Genomic DNA, 21038 nt, shown 5'->3' with positions numbered 1-21038 from the left:
GTTGGAATATATGAAGGATCAATAAAAACCATTTTGAAAGATCATTTGGCCTTAAGAAAAGTGAAAGTACGATTGGTTCCAAAATCACTAATTTTTTCGAAAAACATCGTCGAAGTTTAGTGCACTCCGAATTGCTTTCGACCAGCCAAACTGGCAACAAGGAAACTATTTGAGTGTTATGCGTCGTTTACAGGAAGCTATTCGTAAGAAGAGAGCGGAATATTGGGCATAATTGGAGCGATAAGTACCACCTCAACCTGAAACACTAAAGTAAAACTAGCTACATTGGCCATATACCCTCAATATTTATTTAGGAGAGAAGGCTTGAAGTCACATGAAAAGATGGTGGATGCCGTAGGAGCATGCTACTCGAAACATACGCGGCCAGAAATGCGGCTGAGATAGTGATCAACGCAGAAAACAACATATAGAAGATCAATATATGATTTACATACGTCGATAACCAGGGGACAATTTAGCCAATAATCTCACATACCATTTCGTAAGAGAATGTCTGAAGTAGAAAAATAATTTAGAAGTAGAGAGACAGTACATGTAGCAGCTATCTGAAAGCGGTTGCATATATGGTATACTGGGTTCAAGGTCCCAAAGGAACTCCGCGAAATAAAATAGCTGATGACACTTTATAAAATTGTCAACCGCCTGGCTACCGAACCAACATAGAAATAAGTAAGTCACTAAAAACGATATACAATGAAATTTCCGAAAAGGCTGATAGACGGATCAGGGCGAGATGGAATCCTTAAGGACATGCAGGATCACTAAGTTCATGTACAAGAGCTTATGATAGGTCACAATCTACTGACATTACATCCGAAACAGATGAGAGCATAAGTAGCGACGATACAAGTGCAGGATAGTTGGCTTGAGAGAGTCCCAGGAACAGCACTATCTTGAACTCGTCTAAGATATCTAGTGATACACAGGGACTAGATGAATTATTAAGTTAAGACAGCAGAAAACGGTAACGTCCTATTAGGTTAAGTAGGCCAGTTTTGGTCCTTTGGTGGAGTTCAGTTACTAGATCCATGAGGAGTGGTCATCCTTTAGAATATCTGCACTTGACACGAAATTTAACAGACCCTGTGGTCTCAATCCAGCGTATCATACCGTGGAAGCCCAGTTGCTTACAGCGTCGTCTTGCCAATGAAGGACAAGTTCACAAGTTCTTTCTCTGGTAGCTTGTTCTAGACATTTCCTGCAGTCTTCTCTATCTGTCAGCCCCATTTTGCGCCACCATACAGTGACCAGTTAGTATTCCAATCACCATTTTACTCATGACTTTTACAGTTTTGTACCCAGGCAGCTCGTTCCTTCGGGTTTAAATATATTTTACCATGCTTCTGTCCAGATCGTCATACAGACAAAGCATGGGTTTCCCAATGTTGATCACGTTTTCGGGAGTTAGCCGTACACCGTTCTTGGCAATCTCGTCTATTATTTCATTACTCTCGATGCCTTTCTAATCTGGAACCCAGTAGAAATGAAGGGTCTTGTTTCTGGCAACACTTTCCACTGCTGCCTTACTTCGCAAGACACTGCTGGCCGAAATGCGATACAAGGTTACTGCCTTGAATGCTGCTTGGCTGTACACGTAGATTTTGACTCTGAAATTGCCTAAAGATGCATTGTAGGTCAGCTCCGCGGCTTTCGCAATATCAAAGACCACAGCTTGAAATATGCTACTGTGGTCCGACAACTTAAAAGGATGCCTTATGCCTAACTCTGAAGAGTACATCCCCGCACCAACGTCCATTTTCGAGCCATCAGCCATCTCACACTCTTGCCTACAGGGTATTACCCACGTTGTTGAACAGCTGTACTAATTACCATTTCCAGCTGCGGCACGTTGCAAGAAGAGATGTATGCAGCACATGCAACATGCGCCACGCTACCAATTGCAAAAGGTTATTATTTATCCGCGGAAATATACAAAGACGAGAAATTATGCATAATTGTTGAGGAGAGGGGAGAATCAAAGAAATTTAATACTATTATTATAAACTCTCTATATCCATCTATCCATCTACATATATGTATAGTATATAGCCACACCAATAACAAAAGACAGCGACGCTATGATTCTGTTCAATTTTCGTATTGTCGGCACAGATCGCGTGTAATAAATTATGTGCGAGACAAGTCCTTGAAAGGGTAGAACTCATGACGCACTTATTATACAATAAATGCGTGTGATAAATCAATTTGAAGTGAAACAATAGAAATTATATTGTGGCATGGAAACTACTTACATACATATATACATATTTACATGTGCCTATGACTTGCAAGCAGAAGACTTCTCGTTTTTCACTCAGATTGCCCTTGAGAATACGCTGTGTGGCATTATTTTGTTGTAAATATAGAAATTTTGTAGAATCTTCTCAATTTGAATAGTAAAAGCCACTCACATTCGTCCATTAAAGTTCCCTTGTAAGCATTTCCAAGAAATGTTGAGCAATCAGTCCATGATTTTATATAATGCACAGATGCAATACAGATTATCTCTGTGGTTGATCACTCCCCATCACGATTCATAAATATGAAATAATTATATTTACAAGAATGCAATGGGGTATCATTAATTACCACGAAGCGGCTTTCACGAAATAATGGTAAGACAAAATACGCCAACTCTTCCGAAGATCTGTACGTAAATCCGACTCCGACCAATACTCTAAGGTATTTTTCTGAAGCGATTGCTCTTCTTTATGCAATGACAAAGCTCAGTGCATATTTTCACTATAAAAGATCTTTTAATAAACTCCATTCGGATTTGATAGGCCCTTCAATTTGAGGGAAGAGGGTAGATGAGGCACATGGATAGGCTCCAGTAAACTGCGATTTTATTCTTTTGTTTAGGTTTGTACCCAAAATTTTTAAAATTGTCAGTTCTGGGTGCCAGGTCATAAAGACATAACCTATTTAAATTCACGTCAAGCGCTGTGATCCTAAAGCATGAATACTTCTCATGAACTACGTAACGGCACTCCATCTGGCATCGCTAAGGGCCAATTTGGCCAAAACGTGGTTCATGAGCCTATAGACTAGCCTAACCTAACTTACTTCACACATACTATCTACAACCACGATATGAAATTACAAGATATCGGTAGATAACCCTGCATTCCTCTGCATTTTAATCTAAAGGTTCGATATTTGAAAGTGATTCCTCCATCCCAAAAGAACTGCGCCGACTTGGCGGCCAAGAATGAATGAAGCCAATTTTTGAAACCCTGTTGTGACGTGAACCGTATTCCAGTGAGGATGTTCAGCATCTGGGCTATAAGGAGGGCGAGACGAAACTTCTAGTCACTATATTAGTCTGTAACCGGTCTTGGAAAATGAGGTTGTCATGATGGAAAATTATTCGTTTGCGGCTAGACGTAATCCCTTCTGATCTCACCAACTACAGATCATTAACATGGCGTCAGAGATATTCGAATGGATCCATTCATATCCAGTTACAATTCTTTGCGAAAAGGACTTCGTTTTGTATCGTTCTAACCGCATATCTGGCATACAAACTCGTCCTTCAGCGTCTCTTGGTTCCAATTCGTATGGCCCCCGATTTCTTTGCTTTTGAATGTATCCGCTTGAGTGACACCCAAAGATTCTGTGAGCTTTTATTGTACTCGTATTTAGCAACAACTTTCATTGAATAATGCTTCTGGTAGAAGAAAGTGCGGCTTATGAGGCTAATTTTCGGTATCATCTTTTGAAGACTGTTTTTAGAAATCAAGGTGATTCTAAAAACTTGTGACAGGTGAAGCTAAAACTTCATAAGGCTTGCTAGAATTGAAGCTTAAGATGAGAAGATATTCTCTCAGTGATCTAATGAAATAGTTACGTTTACCTTTGCTTCTCTCATCGCCAATAAGAATGTCTCCATATTCAAATAGTTCAAACCGTACTCATATATTGTTACTACTTCACACCTGCTAATTACCAAATACACTCATCCATCCTCTGACCAACCGATTTCTTCAAAATAAATATTTCCTTCAGGTATTTCAGTTCACACCTCTACCGCCAAGCGGATACAAAGTGCAAGAACAGGTTGCATAGTAATTATAGGTTTGTAAATCAGGGCTATATTTTTACGGCTCTACACACTTATAGATACATATATACATACATATGCCTTTATGTTAAAACAATAACAACAAGATTTCTTGCTTCCAACAGACATGAGTAGCGACAATTTGCAGCTTTCTTACAGAATTATCATCAAATCATGTTCATTGAGTTGCTACAAGCTTACATGACTAACATAGGTCAAGGTGTTTTCCAAAGTAAACAGGACTTTTTGAATGTGGTGGTCATCTATAGTCGACTGGTGCGTTAGAATCTGCTATCTTTATCGATTGTCCAGTGAGAAATTCATGACATTTCATGGATTGGAAGAGTTATTGCGTTTTAAGTGTCAGTATGTTTGTGTTATTGGTGCGAAAATGAGCTTTGAACAAAGAGCCAACATTAAATTTTGTATTTTTAAAATTGGTAAAACTTTTACCGAAACGTTTCAATTGATGAAACAAGCTTATGACGATGATCGCCTATCCCGTAGCAGAGTGCACGAGTGGCTTCAACATTTTCAAAGTGGTCGTGAGGACATAAATGACGATCAACGTGTGGGCCAATCAAAATCCGTGATCACCGGAAATTCCATCGAAACTGTTCGTGAATTCATCAAAAATCAGCCGAAATCGTCATTGAAATTCATGGAAATGGAATTTAACATCTCCAAAACATCGATTTATCGCATTTTGACCGAACATTTGGGCTTACGAAAGGTGTTTGCACGGTTTATTCCGCACAAATTGACTGACGACCCAAAATTGCTCAGAATCCAACATACGAAGGACATCATTAAAGAGGTTTATTTGACCAAAAATCACATTTTAACCATTGACCACTCCTCGTATTCACCTGATATGACACCGTGCGACTTCTTCCTTTTCGGAAAAATACATTCTCCCACGAAAGGAAAGCGTTATGCAGACATAGAGGCCATTCAAAAGGCTTGCACCGGCATACTTTCGGTCATACCGGCCAACTAGCTAAAACATCAGTCGACATGCTTTTGGACCGTGCAAAAAGCTGTATTGAAGCAGAAGGAGACTATTTTGAATAAAATAAATTGGTTTTACCGAAAAGTACCATTTGTTCTGTTTCTTTTTTAAAGTCCTGTTTACTTTGGAACGCACCTTGCAAGTATCTATATGTATATAAGATATATAGGTCTATGTTTGCATCTAAGTGCATTTATATAACCTTAGAACTGTTGTTCTGTAACAAAAAATTAAAATTGTTTATTTTGTTTTTACTTTTCTAACTTATTTTTATTGCTTTTTTTATTTCTTTCTCCACAATTGCATCTTGCCACATCATTCTTGCTTACCTCTATTTATCACTTTTCATCATATTACTTTATTTCATTCATTCCGCCAACAGCACTTCATTCTCACACATAATTCAAACCCTTATTCGTTCTCTTTGTTTGCTGCTTCGTGTCTTGCTGAGGATTTGCTTTTATATCCATTCTATTTGTTTTTCTTTTTTCTCTTTTTTAATAAAAAAACAAAATACATTTTTTTACACTCACTAACTTCCCGCACTTCATGCAGCTCGTAGGTCTCTACGAGTGTGTCGTGGTTGTTCTTTTCATTTGTTCGCCGCTATCTTGTTTTGTGTATCTTTGAGGTGCGCGCATTTGGGGCATCTCCGCTACAAACTACAACTACCTATTATTACCCGTGGTACTTGAAAGATACAATTTTTGTTTTGGTTCATTGTTGTTTTTGATGTCTTCGTGTTGCATGAATGAGCAGTGCCAGTCTTCTTTTTAGAGGGTCTTACTCTTTTTAATTTTTTTTTGTATTTATTGTCTTTTCTCTACAATTAAAAACTACTCTCTGTTTTTAGTTTTTTTTTTATAATAATTATCACTAATTTCTCTTGATAAAATTCTGGTCTTGAGGGTTTTATGTAACATAAATAACCATTTGAAAATAATCGTATATTTCATGTCTGTTTTTTTCTCTTTTTTCTTTCAGGTAAGTGGTTCATTAATTAAAATTAAATAAAATAATAATACCCAACGATTACGAATGACAGAGTATTTTTCAAGATTTTTCGAACATTGAGTAAGTAAATAAGTTTAAGCACCACTAGAGTTACGGAGTTATATATACGGATTTCCATATGCATCAGCTATAATTCTGATCTGACCATTAATTCTCCATCTTATACTACCTACGAATATTCTTACATTAGCAAGTTATCATCACCAGGGACCAAAATAGAAGTAGAATGCCGTGAAAATTACTGAAAACATGACCAACGTATTCCCCTTCAAAACGTATTATGAGAACCCTGAGCATTATATATTCTATATATATAAAAGAAAGTGACGTTAGTTACTACGCTTATAACTGGAGAACGCCTGGACCGATTTCGGTGATTACCACCAATTCGAAAAGATCTCCGCCCAAACAAGGAGAATACTTAAGAAAATTCTGGAAAATTTTCCGAAAAAAACAATTATGAAGAAAATAAATTTTCTAATACGATTTTAAAAAGGAAATAAAAACGAACATGATTTTAAATGCTGGCGCATAACTCAAAAACGCCTGGACCAATTTTGCCAATTCTTTTTTAAAATGTTCGTTGAGGCTTAAGGATGGTTTTTATGGCGAAAAGAATTCGAATAATTGCCGGAAAACCCCATACAAACGAATGAATGCTGTTAGTAACGCTTATGCTCGAGAACAGCTTAACCAATCTTGATGAAATTTTCAGAGGTTGTTCGCTGTGGATCGAGGAAAGCTTAGAAATAAAAAAACCGTATGCTTTTCGTGAGGAAAAGTCGGAAAGTTGGACAATTCCAAAAAAAAAAACTTTTTTCATACAAAAATTTTTTTTTCAACTTTTTTCCTTTTGTTTTTCAATTGTCAAATTTGTCGTTTGCTTTCTTTATTCCGGTTATTCAAAAAAAATTATTGAAATTTATTCCGTGAAAACGTTATGTGTGTTTCACACAAAGTGCTCAATTACAGATTGAAATTTGTTACGATGCCACGAAGAGGTCGCTTTCGTTTTGGCATCGACATAAGTATGTATATTGCCATGGCACATGACTGAGTATTCCCAGGATGCGATGACATACGAATGAAATTATGGATCGCGGGAAATCAGCAAGCGATCGTCACGATGTCAGAGGACCACTTTTCAAACAACAGTTGCGATGTTTTGTAAACTTTATCTTAAAGCAACGTATATGTGGTGCTGTTAGATGCTGGATGTACTCTGTTGAGTGGCAAAAGAGAGGTTTGCCGCACGCACATATTCTTCTTTGGATGGTGGATGGTGGTTACACCAAATCAAATTGATGAAATCATTTCTGCGGAAATTCCTGATCCAGAGATAGAAGCAGAATTATACGAAGCCAATATGGTTCATGTACCTTACGGACACCACAATCCCACTTCGGTCTGTATGTCTGACAATAAATGCACGAAACAGTATCCACGTGCTTTTCTTTCGGAAACACAAACTAGAAATGATGGATATCGAATGTATCAGCGTCGCTCACCAGATGACAATGGCAGAACATTTAGCATTCAATTTAGAAGCGTGAATATCGAAGTTAACAACACACCGAAGTCGACAACATATGGATCGACTACGACCATATTCGCCACTGTTGTCTAATTCACATTCAAAAGTCATGTCAATGTTGCGTATTGCAGTTTGGTCTAATCGATAAAAAGCGTGTGTAAATACATCACCAAAGGAAGCAACATGTCGGTTACTGATCTTGAATGATACGGTCGATACGTGAACTGCAATAAAGCGCTTTGTATGATATTTACTTTTGCGATTCATGAACGTTTTCCGACTGTTGTGCGTCAATGTTGATCGCAGTTAATTTGGAGAATGACCAAATAGTCTATTTCAACACAGAGAATACAGTACAGACAGAGAAAACACCCCCAGCAACAAAATTAACATTTGCGAGTTTTTTCTCAACTTTCGTCAGTGAACCGTTTGCGAGAACTTGCTCTATTCGGAAATATCTGGATATTATACATACAATTACAATTACAATTGCTGGAACATGATAATCACTGGAATGAAGTTCGCACACTTTTCGCGATGATCGGCCATCAAATTAGCGTCAATTATGGAATACGAACAAAAATGACATTGCCGAAGACATTTTACATCGTATGGTTTGATATCAATTCCATCTTCCCTTTTCCAATTCACCAAAGATGAACTCATCACGAATATTCGGACATTGGACAAATTATCGTAACTAAAATTCCTTAAGTGCACGCGCAATGTTAGCTGCCAAAAATACCGATGTTGTTGACTTAAACTGGAAGATTCAAAATCAAATTCCGGGAGACTTGCGCTCATACAAATTGATCGATCGTGGAATTTCTAAATTCTTTGAATAGGCTTGGTATGCCACCGCATCATTTGCGTCTCAAAGTTGGATCTGTCGTTATTATGTTCCACAATCTTCAGGCGACGAAACTGTGTAATGGAACCTGACTGATTGTGACGCAGCTATCGAATACAAAGGGGCAGAATGCTTGATTCTACGAATTCCTCTGAGTTCCAACGATTTGTCATTTCAGTTCAAACGTATTCAGTTTCCAGTGAAAATTGCGTTTGAGACACAAGGATAGTCGCATAGTGTATGGTATACATTTGGAAATGCTATGTTTTTCACTCGGCCAGATATACGTGGCCTGCTCACGAGTTGGAAAACCATCTTTTCTATACACCGGAACAGAAACCAAAAAATGTTGTTTATCAAGCTGCGATACATTGAAAAAAAAGTGAAATAATAAATTCAACTTCTTCACTTCTAAACACATAATTTCACGCAGGACAACGACTGCGGGGTCAGCTAGTATACTATATATGTAAATATATATTCGAAAATATGAGGGGGTGGAAAATGTCTTCCGCATCATTAGAGCTGCCGTTACAGCAACAGTATGCGCCATTTGCAGGTCACTAACGATCATGGCTTTTCGACTTCAACCATTAATGAAGGTACTTTCTGAAGTATCCGCGTCTGGATAGCAGCTGTGTTGTGTAGACGTCGACTTCCTCAAATTCACAACTTGTCCATAAGTTTAAGTCTGGCAGTCCATATACCGCGACTGTCATTCTCCCATCTTCGTTGCCATGCAAGTATCGTGTCTTTCTTTATTCCTTTAATTGTGCACTTTTTATGGTTGGGGCTAGAAGGTCAATGATAGGAGCATTACCACTTATGACTAATATTGCATCAGCTGACACAGTTCGGTAAGCTGCTGCAACTCTGAGGGCTGCGATCCGCTGCACCCAGGCCAATACTGTACGCCGGTTTTCTTTTTTTAGCGCATCTGCCCAATTCTCTGCTCCATATACTAAGACGCTGGTTGTTGTTAGCATTAAGAGCTTTCACTTTTCTTCTGTGGGCCCTCCTATGTTGGCCATTAGGCTGCTAAGATAGGAGTGATTTTCGCTTCCTTTCCTGCGTCTGGCTGGATTTGTACCCAGAAGGTTAATCTGAGGTCCAGTCTTACGCCCAGGTGATTTACAGCTTTTTATCTCCTTACAATATCCTTAGTTATTTGTATGCTTATCACGAGAGGAATGTGCTTGTTCGTCAACAGTAGTAGCTCTGTTTTTTCTGTAGCGTGCTGGTGGTTATGTGAGTTAAGCCATGAATCCGTCCTGACCTGATTAAGTTTTCTTCAGGTTTCCTCTGGTTCTCGGACTGTGATTACTGCTGCTATGTCGTCCGCGTAGCCGTTTACTTATGATTCCTCTGGCATTTACAATTTTAGTATTCCGTCATAACTAATGATCCAAAGATCTGGGCCTAAAATTGTCCCCTGTGCTGTGCTGTGCAAACGTTAGCCTGCAATCGATAATTTTTTGAAGACTCATTTTTGCTTTAATTATGATTTGATGACCTTGACGAGTACCACGACCCCTCACAAGCTAAGAGGAGTGAAGTAAGAGGAGAAGAAGATAATTGCGAGTTGTGATTATTCACTGCGCACATTGGAACCCAAATTTGCCTACTTAATGATTTCGGAAAACTCCTTAATTATTCTAAGCAGAGCCACCCACCCTCTAAAGTATCCTCCCACGAGCACGACGAACACATCTTCCTGAAAACAACTCCAAATAAAACACAAAAACACCCACATTCATACACGTGGCACATGGAGCGCCTGACGAACATCTGTTGAGAGCAAAAAAGCACAACGACGTGCGACGTGCGACGTGGAACAGGAGCACAGCGCTCGGCATAGCTGAAGGCGCACGTAGCACTTTTGGCGAAAACTCGGAGCTGATATAATGCCATTTTTGTGCGCGTTCGAAGAGTTGGTGTTGTTGGAGCGCGTGAGGCTGTTGCTGGTGATAATAGTGTGCTGCCGCCGACTGTGATTGCGTAAGGGTCCATGGCCGCGGCAGACGTGCCAACAGCGCCAGCAAAGTTCTCGGGCAACCCAGTGCCGAGCGTATCGCGTACGTGCAGACGAAAACGAATAAAGCACACGCAAGGCAAATTCACTTGGTGTACGTTGCCAAAGTGGGGATGTGTGTGTTTGTGGATTTGAAAGGAAATGGCAGGAATACCTTTTTTTGTTCGTGTCTTTCAGCAAGGCACGCGGCGGCTACAAAAGCTGGCAAATGGCACGCCGAAAAATACCGAAACACCAATGAGCTGTGAAATTTCATTATTTTCAATGAAATTACTCGCTTACGGCACCCACTCAGCCGGACGCCGGGTAGTCCTTGCGGTAATCACTTACAGCTGTTGCCTCAAAATAACTGCCGACACATACTTAGATAGCGACTGTGGGTGGCTACGGTGGCGTATGGGCGTAAGACAAGTGACAGTGTTGCCGGAATTTAATAGTTTTATCTGTTGCACTAAGCATGACAGTCACGATGTGTACATACTTACCCTCAGGGCGGCATACAAATGTGAGCAATGGAAGATCTGTGAGAGCAATTCATTTGGATGACTAATAAAACACTTTGTTTTCGCGTTTCCGCCACGCGCCCCACACATTTGCAACATGCTTGCAAAAAGTAAATAGTTTTTTATGTACAGACATGTCTGTATGTGTGTGCGTATGTGTATGCGCATTCTTGTCGCGCAGCAATAATTGTCCGCCAAGCATTGCTGACATCGGTATTAAATGTGTTAACTTCATCGACTTCACTAACCGACTGAATGATGTACGAGTACAGTAGATTCGCGAATTCATGCGTGAACAAGCCACCCTGTGGGTAAAACGATTGTGTTTGAGTTGGTTCTCGGTTGGAAAGCAGCGGCAAATGTATAACTTAACTTGACAGTTATTGAGTTAGGTTACGTCTATGGTTGGCTACCAACGAAGTGGAGCTTGTTTGGAGCGTTGAAGACAGTCCATTTTAAGGCAGAAATCCACTCTTATGGCATCTCTTGTTTCGACAAAACAGTTTCTATTAATCTCAACTCTACTCAGACATTTTATTTATATTTCCTGTTAGTTCACCTGGATGTCTGAAGATGCGAGGCTCGAGGTGTTTTAGCAATGATCTCTCAAAGGCGGCGCAACCAAGTTGAAGTGTCCAGCTTACTGCTTGAAACCCGAGTTAAAACTCTTAAAATGTAAAAAGGCCAACTTGAAGATCTTAAAACTTTCCTTAGGAGCTATGGATCCAGAAAGATCTGAACTTCACAAGTGCAAGCTCACATGATATCCAACCATCCAAAAGTAAACCGTTGAAAGGCAGTGATGCTCCGACTTGTCCTCGTTCTACTGGTAATGAAACTGAAGTACCTTTCCTTGAAAGCTCCGCTGTAGCTCGATGTCGCTCATATTGAGACTGAGCATATCTTAACTAATGTCGAGCTCACTTGTTGTGAGCTCTTGTATCGGCGACAATTCTCTAAAGAAGACTCCGCTTCGGACCAGTCGATCTACAGCTCCTCTAATTATAAATACTTTTCTATGAAAGAGGCTCCAACATGACTTAGAAATGGTTATGGGTTAGATCAGAAATTATAAGGTAGAGCGCAATGACCCGAAATTTTCTCCAACTTTAAAATTAAGTTTAATAATAGATTAACCGATTTGAACTGTAACCTCTGGGAATCAACTAAATTGAGTAGACACCGCTTACGCGATTATAACCGAGTTGACAACAGCGTGCCAGTCATTCTTCCTTTCCGCTTTTTGGCGCCAATTGGAGATTCCAAGTTTAGCCAGGTCCTTTTCCAACCTGGTCTTTCCAACAGAGTGAAGGTCTTCCTCTTACTCTGCTTCCCCGGCGGGTACTGCATCGAAAACTCTCAAAGCAGGAATGTTTTCACACATTCGGACGACCTGACCTGTCGCTGAACTATGACAATGTCGTCGTATATCTCATACAGCTCATCGTTCCATTGACTGCGGTATGCGCCGTTGCCGATGCGCAAAGGACTATAAGTCACCCAAAGAACCTTTCTCTCGAAAACTCGCAACGTTAACTCCTCAGATGTTGTCATCGTACATGCCTCTACACTATATAGCAGGACAGGGATGATGAGTGTCTTGTAGATTTTGGTCTTTGTTCGTCAAGAGAGGACTTTTCTTCTCAATTGCCTACTCAGTCCGAAATAGCACTCGTTAGCACGAGTTATCCAGCGTAGAATATCAAGGCGGTTCTCTGGTCTCCAAAAATTCTAGTTGTAGAAAGAGGATGTCTTATAAGACATTTTTCGTACTCCGCTATACTAGATATTATAACAGGTCATAGTCCAATATAGGCTCAAACAGTATAATTTCTCCAAAATAAACAAATGTCTACTTAAGCGTCGTTCTTTTCTATGAATTTCTCAATTCAACTCAGCAGTTGAGATTTCCTGGTGGGTTTTTCGATACATACTTATATAGTACTTACATACCTCCAGCAAAGCTTCTATATATAAATTTGTCGGTTTTTGCTTTGTCTTTTATGATTTCCGCGCGACCGGAAGTTGTATTCGCATGCAAGATGTTCTTGTGTATTTCAAGAGCTCTACTTGCGATTTGCATATGAGTATGCAAAAATCATTCCTGCTCGTGCATTTGTATAGCTATTTACAGTTACTGGGAAAACTGAACAAATTCTTTCATGGAGTGGCGAACTTTCATGAGGAAATTATAATTACAGATTTGATCGAATTCGATAGTTAAAAGTTGAAAATATTTTAAGAATTTGAAACTCGCCACTTTCCATAATATGGCTGGACAGCTTCAAGAGTCGAGAAATCAAACATGATTTCGATGATCTCGAGAGTACTGTGAAAATAAAAATTCAAAGAGTGTCGTAAAATGGAAACTTGTTGACTAGTACACCAAATTTTATCAATTCGATAGGTGGCGCTGAGTGCAGAGTTTCTTGCTTAGAATTCCGGATAAAAATACGGGTCCGTTCCGGTCACGTAGACCCGACCGTCGTGGGAACGGCTCAATTGTCTCGTATTCAAAATGGGTTCACATATTATAGCACACAGTTTATTGATAAGCTCTGTGAAGATCAGCCTTTGCAAACTGTTTAAAACCCTACGGTAATAGAGGCGACCAGCTGTATGACTCTATTAAATTTGTTATGTAGCTGCTTTGAAAAGATTTTTCCAATTTTTCTGTTTTGATTATTGGACACTTTTCTGAGTGAGTGTCTCCTCTGCACATGTTTTCGTATTCGCTGGCAACAATCAGTCATGCAGTAAAGACTACAATGTATAATGCTGTCTAGCAGAAAATATGCAAAACAAATTCAAATTAAGCAGAAAAAGAATGGAATTAAATAAACTTCCGATTTTCATGAAAGTATGTACCTCTTCGACGCATCGTCTGATAATATATTTTTCTCGTAACGTCTCCTTTTCAGTGATTTCTTTAGAGAAACAGAATATAAATTTTTTAAAAAATTTTGCCAATATCTACAGGTGAAATGTGAAGCTACACATTTTTGTCCAAACACTTTCATTTTCTTATTAAAGTGTCTTCAGTTGTGAAGTCGACGTATGTAAGGAGTCGAAAGTTACGGACTTGTTTGTTCTTCTTTACTGGCGTAGACACCGCTTACGCGATTATAGCTGAGTTAACAACAGCACGCCAGTCGTTTCTTCTTTTCGCTACGTGACGCCAATTCGAGATTCCACGCGAAGCCAGGTCCTTCTCCACTTGGTCCTTTCAACGGAGTGGAGGTCTTCCTCTTCCTCTGCTTCCCCAGCAGCTACTGCGTCGAATACTTTCAGAGCTGGAGTGTTTTCGTTTATTCGGACAACATGACCTAGCCAGCGTAGCCGCTGTCATTTAATTCGCTTAACTATGTCAATGTCATTGCATATCTCATACAGCTCATCGTTCCATCGACTTATAGAGTTTGGTTTTTGTTCGTTGAGAGAGGACTTTACTTCTCAGTTGCCTACTCAGTCCGAAGTTGCACCTGTTGGCAAGAGTTATCCTGCGTTGGATTTCGATGCTGACGTTGTTGTTGGTATTAAAACTGGTTCCAAGATAGACGAAATTGACTTCGAAGGTATGACTGTCAACAGTAACGTGGGAGTCAAGTCGTGAGTGCGACAACTATTTGTTCGATGACTGGAGATATTTCGTCTTGGAGTTCAATATCAAGCCCATTTACTTCGCTTCCTTATTCAGTCTGGAGACTAACGGCGCGGTTGTGGAGGCCAAAGAAATCAATATCATCGGCGTACGCCAGCAGCTGTACACACTTATAGAATTCCTTATCTACCTTCTCTATTCATATCTGCAGTTGGAATTATTTTCTCCAGCAGTAGATTGAAAAAGTCGCACGATAGAGAGTCACCTTATCTGAAACCTAGTTTGGTATCGAACGGCTCAGAGATATCCTTCTCGATCCGGACGGAGTCAGGACGTCAACGTCAGTTTACACATCGGTATTAGTTTTGCATGGCACAAAGGCAGCTCCTTTTCGTGCTGTCGAAAGCAGCTTTGAAATCGATGAAGTTGTGGTTTGTGTCGGTACTCTTTTCACGGGTCTTTTCCAATATTTGGCGTATGAAGAATAACTGGTCGGTTGTGGATTTTCCAGCCCTAAAGCCACATTGATACGGTCCAATCAGTTCGTTGACGGGGCTTGGGGAGACTTATCTCATGGTAGTAGGCGCAGAAACGTGCCTATAGACTTCTTAAATAAACTTACGAAAACGTAGTAAGACTACTATACAAGACAAGATGTAAATCATTGCGTCTTCTAACTCTTTATTTGGGATATGTCCATACTTATGTATTTTTTTCTTATATGAATACATAAACACATACATATATATGCAAATATATGTTTTTACAATGTATTATGGCTAAGTGTTGGTAAATTTACGATTTCCAAACCTAGGACTTCCAAGAAAAATGCACAATCAGCAAATCAACAATAAAAATCCAGAGTGCAAATCATAATCCTGCTTTATGCAGCAGAAACCTAATCTCTCGCTTTGAATTGGCCACATGACTCAAGCGCGCTATACACACATATACATATAGTATGTTTTGTCTTGACGGTAGTAAACTGCAGCACATGCACTTGAAAAGGACACATGACGTAGCTGCTGCAACACCGAAGTGGCAAGTTGTTACCCTCGCTTGCGGAGCAGAACGGACCAGCCTCTTCCGTTGCACTAAATAGTATTACAAAGCTATACATGTTTGTGTATATGTATATGTATAAATTGTATTGTATACGCATACATATATGATAAACAATAACAACAATGCATCGTATGCGGGTGTTGCACATACATATTGACGTTGCAAGGCGTTCAAGTGCAACCACAGCCACATTGCATGCATAGCTGAGAGGGTGTATGTGTGTGTGTGTATTTTTCTTGATTCCATGAATGAAACGGGGGAAATAAAATTCGAGGAATTAAGACAATTCTGGAAAGGAAAAATGCAAAAGGAAAATAAAATAAAACAAAGCGAATGGCATAGAATGAAAATAGAAAAGCAAATGTATGTGAGTGTGTGTATAACAGAGTAAACAACATGAAAAGTAAGAAAACTATATACAAATATATTTATGTTTGTATATATGTATGTAATAATAATAATAATTCAGCGGCCGCTGCGAAAAAAGTAAGAAGCAACAGGAGAAGTGGCACAAATGTGGCAGCCACATAACAGCAGATGCAATAATTTCCGGTTCTGAAGCCGATGAAGCGTTTTTGACAAGAGCGCCACCGTCCCGCTGACAGCCAGAGCTGGGCTATTACGCTGGCGGTTGATGGCTGCCGAGCGATGGTACTGATTGCGGGTAGAGCCCGGTGCGGTGCGGTGCGGTCGGTGTTGCTGGTTGTGTGATGCAAGCGGTGTTTTGATGTTGTACTTGTTCTACGTGATGAGCTGCACTTCATTATTGTTGTTGTTGTTGTTGCGCTTGTTTGCTACACTTGTTTACGGGCCTATCAGCTGCTGGCGCTGCTGTGGCCGATTTTATTGTTGTTGTTGTAGGATATCAGCAGCAGTTCGGTGTTTTGGTTTTATTAAGGTTCCACTATGAGGCAGTATTAAATAATTGCTGGCAGTGCCTAAATACATATGTACCTATGTATGTATGTTTGTATGTATGTCAAGGTGTGTATGTATGTACCCATGTTCGGTCTTTAAAGGTTTTTTGTTGTTGTGTGCGTATTTCCCATGGCGCCTTGTTTATTCCCGCTGATCGCTTTGCTTGTCACAGTCATTAAGTTTCCAATTTATGAGCAACAGACCTGGGATGACCATTCCCAGCCTCATTTGCGGACTATACACATTGAGCAACGCCTATTTCATAATTTTGTTTCGAGTTAATTCGTAAAAGGGAATTAGAGATTAGAGAAATGGTGATTGCGGTAGTTCTAAACGGTCACACATACAAATCTATAACTCCGAGAGATCTGATTCGAACCAAATTCACCGCTTTTGAGACTTGTCGTTTCTTCTTTTCGCTATTTGGTGCCAATTCGAGATACCAAGTGCAGCCAGGTCCTTCTCCACCTGATCTCTCCCACGGAATGAAGGTCTTCTTCTTCCACTGCTTCCACCGCCGAGTACTGAACCGAAAATTTTCAAAGCTGGAGTGTTTTATTCCATCCGGACAACAAGATCTAGACCGCGCAGCCGCTGTCTATTGATTCGCTGAACTATAGTATGTCAATGTCGCCGTATATCTCGTACAGCTCGTCGTTCCATCGACTGCGATATTCACCGTTGCCAATGCGCAAAGGACCATTGATCTTCCGCAGAGCCTTTCGCTCGAACACTAAAAGGCCAACTAATCAGATTTTATCATTGTCCATGCCTCTGCACCAAATATCAGGACGGGAATGATAATGGACTTGTAAAGTTTGGGCTTTGTTTGTCGAGAGTAGACTTTACTTCTCATTTGCCTACTCAATCCGAAGTAGCACCCGTTGGCAATAGTTATTCTGCGTTGGATTTCAAGGTTGATATTGTTATTGTTGTTGGTGTTGACTCTGGTACCTATACAGACGAAATGATCTACGACTTCGAAGTTATGTCTGTCAACAGTGGCGTGGGAGGCAAGTCGAATGCGACGACTTTTTGTTTGATGTCAGGAGAAACATCGTCTTGCTCTCGTTCACTATTCAAGCCATACTCCACGCTTCCTTATTCAGTCTGGAGAAAGTAGAACAAATGGCGTTGTTGTTGACGCTAATGATATCAATATCACTCCTATAGAAGGTTGTATTTACCTTCTCTATTTAGCTCTGCAATTCGAATTTTCCCCGAGAGTAGATAGAAGAAGTCGCACAATAAAGAGTCGCCTTGTCTGAAACCTCGTTTGGTATCGAACGGCTCGGAGAGGTCCTCCCTGATCCTGACTAATAATCAGTATAAGAGTTTAAGACCGACTTTACGTTCAACCACAAGGTTCTGTAATTGATGTCTAGGTCTGACAAGTCTTTAAACGCATGTCTCTAATGAAACTAGCACCGGATACAAGACTTGATCAAATATATTACAATTACAATCGATGTCACATATTCCTCGATATGCCTTATGTACTACCAACTCTGATTGCTATCCGTCAATTCGTCAGTCACGTTGCCTTGCTTATGTACTTTCTTAATTCATATGTACATATGTATATACATACATACATACATACGTATATTCTTTTAATTAGAGTAAATTGTTTTATTTCAATTTGCCCACTGTCTTCATCTCACACAACAGTTTCGCTTTCCGTCATTTCACTTATTCGCCATTCTGCTATCTTCCAAGTGCATGCGAATTGTTGCTGCCAAATGTGTAAACATTAAATATGTTTGTGTGTGTGTGTGTGTGCTTGTCTCTTGCATGATGTTTTTTACAAGAACAAAGCAACAAATACAGCAAGTCCCCAGCATTGCAATCAGCAGCTGCACATTCCAAAGTGCATTTTCGAATTTTCGAACATGCAATACCGTTGCGCTCTTTTCGCTCTTGAGCGCCCGTTCTCTTAGCGTCGTAGTTGTATACGAATTGGTATGCTCTTTTCTGGTATAACAGTTAGCTGGCATAAACATCTGTCCGGTGACGCCTTCACTTTTGTATGTATGTAAATATGTATGTATTGCCAACATATGGTGGTAATTTAGTTGTTGCTTCTTTGTTGTTGTGTTTAGAATTTGTTGATAAGTGTAAGTGCGTTTGCTGTTGGAGTGTACAGGGCTTGTGCTGCTCACGACAAAAAGCATTTGTGATCAGACAAACTCAGTAGATACTACTACTGTGCAGTCAAGTCCATTTGAACTCCCTCAAATCTAATAAGTTTTGCTGATAATTAAATGGCCTTTAAAAAAGGTTTGTTGAAAATTCGTAGGTTGTTTTCATTTAAAAAATAAAGTTTTGGTTTGTCCTAAATTAGATGAATGAACATTACCACGAACTCTACGTTTCATTAAGAGGTTACATTCTAGTAATTCTACAACACCTCTAAAATATTGTCCTAAATTTTCAAGTTAATCCGAGTAATAGTTTCGGAGATACAGCGTTGAGAACTTGTGTCCGCGAGGCTAGCTAGGCTTAGTGCGCCGTCTTTAAACGCTTTTTTCCGTAACAGTGTTTTTGAAGTCGATTGGCAAGATTTTTCGAGAACTACTCAACCGACCTTCATGAAGTTTTACACAGGTCTTTGAGATACAAATCTTAAAGACTTGGACGAAGGTTTTTCTGTACAAATGTCTGCCAAAAATCCAATTATCAGTTTTTTTCCTTCGTCCAAGTTCAAAGTTCAGGCGTAAGTCTTTCCATGATGAAATGCTAAGCAATATGACCACCTCTTCGATCATTACCTATACTCATCTAATAATAAGCAATGTTTGTAATTGTGATAATTTTGAGCAGAAAAATCTTCGTACCTCCAGGCACTTTTTTCGAAGTCTCCCCTGTAGATCGGCGACGGGATCAAGTGCACACCAAATCTTTCCAATTATTAAAGTACATTAAATTCCAACGGATTCGAGGTCAACCTCAGCTTCCACCGGGGGGTACTGAATTGAAAACCTTCAAAGCTAGAGTGTTCTCTTCCATCCGGACAACATATCCTAGCCAGCGCCGCCGCTTTCTCTTGATTCGCTTTATATCTTGTTCAGCTCATCGTTCATCGACTGCGGTATTCGCCGTTGTTAATGCGCAAAGGACCATAAATCTTTCGCAAAACCTTTCTCTTGAACACTCCTAAGGCGGACTCATCAGATGATGTCATTGTCCATGCCTCGGTACGTTAAAGCAGGACGGGAATGATGAGGCACTTGTAGAATTTGGACATTGTTCGTCAGAGAGGACTTTACTTCACATTAGCCTACTCAGTCCGAAGTAGCACCTGTTGGCAAGAGTTATTCTGCGTTGGATTTGATGGCCCAGTTACAGAACTTTTCAGAGAATGTTCTGTGCTATTATAGAAACTCAAGAATAATATGATCTTAGTTCAACTGAAAAGTATTCCAGCTTCAGGTCTTTTCTATAACTGTTTTGATTTTGAGACATGCATATGATTAATAGTTGTTTCGAAATTAGAAAATTACTTACTCTCAAGAGGTTCCTTGCAGACTCAGTCGTACGATTTTCCCTACAATAAAGTAAAAAGACCAGATTATAAATCACGTCTGAATAGCTCACATTTTTGCTTTTTTTAAGTCCAACTTTCCAGAAGCAGAAAGGGATTTTGTTACTTGAGGAGAAATTATAATGAAAAGTAAACACTTTTTGAGTTACATGCATACATGCGACCTCTGAGGACGCAAATAAGGAATATAAAAAAATTCTCTATTGGAATATAATGTCTGCGCAATGAACTGTGGTCGAAAAATTTACAAAATGGCGTATTTAGAAAAAGTTAATTGGTTTTTCAAAATGGCTAGATTCAATTATTAAAGAAAACAAACCGGAAGAATTTTATTTTGTTCGAATGAGTTGTCTATGAGTAAATCGAAAAAAGTAGTTTTAAGAAAAACTCGTTTAAAGATAAACTGATCGATCTGGTTATATACATAGTTAGGGGTTTCATATTGTCTCATAAAGTTATGAGTTATAACGAACCGAAAACATAGCGTTGAGAAATGACATTGCGTAAACTCATTCGTGTATGTAATCCAACAATATTTTTGTAAACAATTGTAAAAATTTATGATTTTATTATTTTACGATGCGTTATGACAAGCCGTGAGTCCCCTAAGTACATACATATGTATTCTACATTTTAGAAGACTGTAACTCAAAGACTTTGAGCAATCGATTTAAAATTTTTTTGTTAATCTCATAAAAAGTGTTCGGCTTTTAGTTATTCTCTCCATTCAAATCAAATTATTTTAGTGTTATTGTAAATATTACAAAAACTATGATATACTTGTACATATGTATATCAAAAATTTCGTACTATTATTATTGCTTTAAGTTACCTTTTCTCTTCACCGCCACTGTATATAACTTAAGAGTATACATTTTACT

The sequence above is a fragment of the Bactrocera tryoni genome, chromosome 4, assembly GCF_016617805.1.
Source record: "Bactrocera tryoni isolate S06 chromosome 4, CSIRO_BtryS06_freeze2, whole genome shotgun sequence".
NCBI lineage: Eukaryota > Metazoa > Arthropoda > Insecta > Diptera > Tephritidae > Bactrocera > Bactrocera tryoni.
This window is presented reverse-complemented; position numbering follows the sequence as displayed.